This window comes from Triticum dicoccoides, chromosome 5B (genome assembly GCF_002162155.2).
Source record: "Triticum dicoccoides isolate Atlit2015 ecotype Zavitan chromosome 5B, WEW_v2.0, whole genome shotgun sequence".
Taxonomy (NCBI): domain Eukaryota; kingdom Viridiplantae; phylum Streptophyta; class Magnoliopsida; order Poales; family Poaceae; genus Triticum; species Triticum dicoccoides.
This window is the reverse complement of record NC_041389.1, coordinates 579,906,954-579,912,635: the sequence shown is the minus strand read 5'-3', so window position 1 is coordinate 579,912,635 and position 5,682 is coordinate 579,906,954. Positions and strand designations below refer to the sequence as shown.

Sequence of the window (5,682 nt, the reverse complement as noted above, 5' to 3'; positions counted from 1 at the left end):
TTCAAAAATCATTATTTACCTGTACAAGTGAATATTTATCATCATTATCATAAAGTAATTATTATTGAAATGGGTTGTCATGAGCTAGCTGTCACATAATGTAATTGCTTTAAAATTTTGGAACTACTTTTGGTAACTCATTAATGTGCAATAAATAGCATGGTGTCTCCAGGGTTTTTGCGCTTCTCTCGCCTGACAGGCTAGACCTAGAAATTCTGCTGGGTCCCTCCCACCCCACAGCCTTCTATTTCTATCGCGCCCCTCCCACAGCTAGCCTTCTATATATTTCTACATATCCACCAAAAAATACAGCAGAATAGGAAAACACTAAACTTCGCGACTCGCCGGAGCTCCGCCGCCGCCTCTCCCTTCTCCCGGCCGACCAAAGGCCTCAATTCCATCGCCCCGTGCCGTTTATTGCTGATTCTGCGCCTCCCGGTCCCCGAGTTCTGACGAGGAGGTCGTCGAGGAGGAGAGGAGAAGGTGGTGGCGGAGGTGGTTGCGGGCGGCGGCGAAATGGAGCCGGGGGTATCTCGCGTGCCGCGGGCGGCGCTCGATGCGCTCTTGACGTGCCCGCTCTGCAAGGGATACTTCCGGGAGGCCAGCGCCTTCGCCGAGTGCGGCCACACATGTGAGTTCTCTTCTCTCTTCTACCCCGCTCCCGCCGCCTCTACGGTTTCGTTTCGTCCTCCCCCCTTTCGTGTCTTCTTCGCGACCTCTTCTTCCTGCGCCGTAGGCCGTAGCGTCTTCTTCGCGACCTCGCGTAGCCGTCGCGTCGCGCTGCAGTCCCGTCTGTCTTCTTTCTCTCCTTGTCCCGTCTGACAGTCTCTTGGTCGGTGCTTGCCTGGTTGACGTTTGATGCGACCTCCTGATCTGATCCAGAAGAGCGCCGGAGGCGACGCTGTCATTGCCGAGCCTTTTGATTGCCTCCGCTGCGGTCCGGCCGTGGCGGTCGAGCCTTTTGATTGCGTGCGCCGCGGTCTGGCCGTTGCGGCCGAGACGTTTCCTCTCCGGTAGCGCGAGCCGGAGCTACTCCGGAGAAACCCCGTTCCGCAGCCACCGAGCGGGGCCGTGGTTCAAAGTTGGTGTCCGCTACAGGCACCAGGCAGGCGTCCGAGGCGAAATCGCGATCGTTGACATCCCGATCTTTTTTCCAATAGGAATTGCCGCTTCGACCCTTGCCAACCTCCTCCGCCTCCGCCTACGACGAATTCCTCCACCAAGTGAATGTCCGGGCGGCGCGGCCATCGCGCGGCCGCGGCGGTGGGCTCGCGGAACCAGACGAGTGGGAGTTGGTAGACGCCGCGGTGGCCTTGGCGATGGGCTCGCGCAAGCACACGATGATGCACGCACTGCTGTAGCCGATGTCATCGTACGTAGACCAGCTCCACTGCCAGCTAGCAGTTGGCCACATACAACACGGCGCTGGGCTGGAGTTGGACCCGAACGTCGCACATCTGCGGAGCCATGGCAACGGAGATGGGGTTTAGAGTTAAGAGGAGAGGGGAAACATCAATCTAACCTGGCCTGTTGGCCGTGCTCTCGGTCTGCGGTAGTTCTTCGCCGGTGCTCTCGGCCTGCAGGAATTTCAGTAATGGTGCGGGGGAGCTTGTAGATGGTGGCAGTGGCATTCGGCACTGCACTGGCTGTGAACAAAATGTTGTGTCCGTTTGAAGAGGCATTCTGCACTGCACTGGCTGTTGTCTTTTTTTTTTTACAAAAATCAACGGAATTGCATTTCATTTCATGTATGAAGAAGAAGACACATTACAAATCCCAGACTAAGCACAGAAACCCACAACAGCACAGCACACAAGAACATCACACCAGCACCACAACAACACCACCGTACCCAGCTTCAAAGGTCACCAAGGGTCGACAGGGGGAGGGAGGTCGCCGGCTTCCATCATCATCTAACCAAGGTGGATCGCCTTGAGCGTTGGCCGTCTGGTTGCCACACCTGACCACACCCCTCAAAGAGAGGGAGGGGTATTGTACGGGAACGGGGTAATTCGAGAAGGATCACACTCACTAACCCGGCTTCAAACGCAAACGTCAACTGCTCACCATTGCCAACAAGAGTGGAGCACTAGTGGCGTGCTGTCTTATAGTTATTTGTATTGGGGGAGTATTTCAGTTCTATGATTTTTTTGGTATAACCGCGCTTCACATTCTTAAATAAAATGTGGCTGCCCCACTTTTTTCTTTGACAAAGTGGCTGCACCACATGTTGTAGAGGCCAGGAGGATGATTATTCTTAAATAAAATGTGGCTGCACCACTTGATTGATAAGCCTCAATCTGTGGTCTGTGCTGCACCGCTACTTGCGCTCTCATTAATCTGGATGCAAGTCAAGTATCTAATCTTATTGCATTGTTGCTACTAGCTAATTTACTCCTAATATTGTTTTCATTTGCCGAGCACGTAAAAACGGTTCTTTCAAATCTCTGCACTAAACTTGCATGCCTGCCTGTGGAGTTCCTCTTGTGACCATCTTTTTGTAAGCAGTTTGCCGGGATTGTATCATGAAGAAAATAGATGAGGAGGGGATTGAATCCTGCCCTGTATGCAATGCTGCTCTTGGGATTGCTCCTGAAGAGAAACTCAGGTAAGTAATTGTTAAAATAACAAGGTTATCTATATAGTTATCTACAGCATTGTTTTTTCAACTTGTCAGTTCTCAATTCCTTTAAGTCTATGTATAAGTACACCAGCGGAGTTATGCAATACAAGTGTACACTCTCACTAATAACCAGCTGAAACTTGTTTTTTTGTGAAGCAAAAGCTTAGAATGTATCTATAGAAGAAACTATCTATGTATACATACATACTTGTTTTGTGAAACAAAAGCTTAGAATTCCAGCCACTTATTATTACTTTTCCTGTGATCTCGACTCAGGTACTCTACTATATGCTGCTACCTAACATGATTGCTTGTTTCCTTGTTTGAAGGGATGATACAGCAATTCAGGCTATCAGGGACCATGCGTTTCCACCTAAGGCAGAAGTTGATGCTTCTGAGGCTCCAACTACTACACTTGCAGCAAAGATAAAAGAGAGGTCCATTTCTTCCTTGGTTGAAACCTCAAAGATGGCAACACAACCTACTCTGACAGGACAGAGAGCTGCAAGAAGGAAATTCATGTCCCATTTGTTTTCTGTCGGTAAATTGCCAAATAAATCTGAAGACCATAATAAGAAGACTGAGATGGCCTCAACACCAAAATCATCCAAGGTGACAACATCTGCAAACAAAAAGAAGGTACTACTAAAGTATACCAGCACATAATTTCATATGCATGTTTGATGCCGATTGTCTTGTAACATTTGCTTATTCTGACTACACTTCCATCCCAAACAGAATAGTGCAGATATTTCTGAAGATGGAAAGAATCGCGAGACGATTGACAATGAAGAGATTCATAAACCCTTGCGGAGCTTAGTCGTGGCAAGCGCGAAGAAGTCACAAACATTAAGTTATCTGGGGGAAAGTCGGAAAAACAAAACAACCACAGAGGATAGTCTGAGGGAAAGCCCAGAAGCAGACTCGGATGATGGAATAACTACCCCAGTCTGGTTTTCACTAGTGACTTCACCCAACCAGTAAGACTGCAGCATATTCAATATTCGTATTAATTCTGATGGACCGTGTTTTTTGCGTCCTCACATCAATATGAAAACTGTTTTGCAGGGCAGAAGCTAAACGGCTGCCTCAGCTAGAAAAGAATTTCTACAGAATTAAGTGAGTTCCCCATTAATCTTCAAGTTTCTTTGTCAACAATGATAGAGGTCTCTCATACTTCACTTAGTATCCTCTTATTTGTAGCATAGATTGCTCAAGGTTTTTTCCCAGCTTGAGAATTTTAGATGGCGCAGTGCGCTGATGCCCCTTTTCATGTTATGTTTTCTACTAGTAGGAACTGTGCTATGGTATCAGCAAGAGTTATTTCCTTCATTTCAAAATATGAAGGTGAAGTGTCTAGAATAACAATTTTTATGAGCATTGGAGAGGGTGCTTCATTCGAAAATCCTGCATGCTTTTTTTCGTTCATCCCTTCCAGCAATTCAGCTAACATGTTACTCAATTCCAAGAATTTAATACATTCTGTTTAATATGGATTTTTCTTCTTGTTTCAGAGATGGAACTATGCAGGTCTCCTCCATCCTGCAGCTCATTATGATAAAACTTGAGCTAGCAAGTGACGTTAAGGTGAGCATTTTAGATGTCTTTGTGCTTTGATTTTGATTGTTGTCTGGGGCCTCTTGTCAAGGTGGTTGCTTCCAAGCATTAGAATTAGATGATTAGATCATCAATAAATCTCCAGTTTACTGCATTGTAGATTTTATTACTCAGAAATAATGAAGGGACACCCCCACCGATTTCCCATTAAAGGAACCACCACCTTGCTGCATTTGTAGATTTGGATGGTGGCGTATATAGTATACGATTTATTTGCACCAATTAGTATCATTTTTCTTGTTGTCGCGCGTGTAAGCCGAGAAAGTATGTTTGCATATGGACATTGTTGAATGTGCTATTTGGCCTGACCCCCTGTCTGTATACTTGTGTGTGAAATGCAGGTGGAGATCTTATGTCATGGTAAGCCGGTCTGCCCCTCGACAACGCTGCCCAGCCTACTCAAGCAGTGGCTGAGCCGCAAGCCGAAGCGCAGGGTCCAGAGGCCGGTGGGTGCTCCGGCGAATGAGTTTGTGATGGAGCTGCACTACCGGCGGTGCCTGGCGTCCAAGCCCCTTTGCTGCACGAAGAAAGCAGCCTCCCTCCCATGCCATTGCAACACTTAGCTAGACCGGCATCCAGGTCCCTTTTGCTGCTAGCCCCTCCGTCTCCGTGGTCTGCTCATGCTCGTCATCCACCAGTAGGCCTAGCTAGGATATATATTCATATATACCTGCATATTTCTCATTCTCTTAATGGACCGTGTAAAGAGAGAGGGGCGACGGAAAGAGGTTAGCGACGGCAGTAGACTTGCTAGAGTAAAACCTGAAACGTTACCATGACTACATTTTTGGTCTACAGTTATGACAAGAATTTGCAGACAAGATTGTTCCTGTGTTTGTGGTGATTTTATTTTCACCCCAGCAAATCAATGTATTACAGAGCTCTGGGCTAGAGCTCCGCCTTATAGACTCTGTGATCAGAAGCTTATTTGGATCATCTTGTGCCAGGAGCCGGCCGGTCTAGAGGAGGTCAAGCTAGGTAAGCATTTTTCTGAAAGCCCTATATCAGCGGCTTGGTCAGTAGCTACCTTATGCGGAATGAAATTGTGATGTTTCCAGAGAGAAGGATACGCATGCGCTGTGAGGAACATCGGTGATAAACGAGTTGTCATTTGCTACAAACAAATTGCTCATGCTTAGCTTTGTTTCTCGCAGTGTATCTTTCTTCTTCAAGAAAGAAAAGAGAATAAACTTTTACGCCTCACGTCATAAAAGGAAAATTTCCCTTGTGACGAGCAGTTTAGTTTCTGGGCCGTGTTGCTAGCGCCTGTAGGAAAAGGTCATGATTCTACCATCTTTTGTCTCGACGAACGACGACAACAGATTTCCCTTCTCATTTCTCCGGGGAACATGAGAAAATGTGCGTATGCAATGCAATATCATCAATGATCTGTATATTTGACTGCGGGCCACCCTACCGTAACGTCCAAAATGGTGGAATAG

The 5,682-nt window shown here is 47.2% G+C and overlaps 1 pseudogene; it reads left to right on the top strand.

The window, feature by feature from the left end:
* Positions 1 to 516: 516 nt before the first annotated feature.
* Positions 517 to 5,323, top strand: LOC119310161 (annotated as a pseudogene).
* The last annotated feature ends 359 nt before the right edge of the window (positions 5,324 to 5,682 follow it).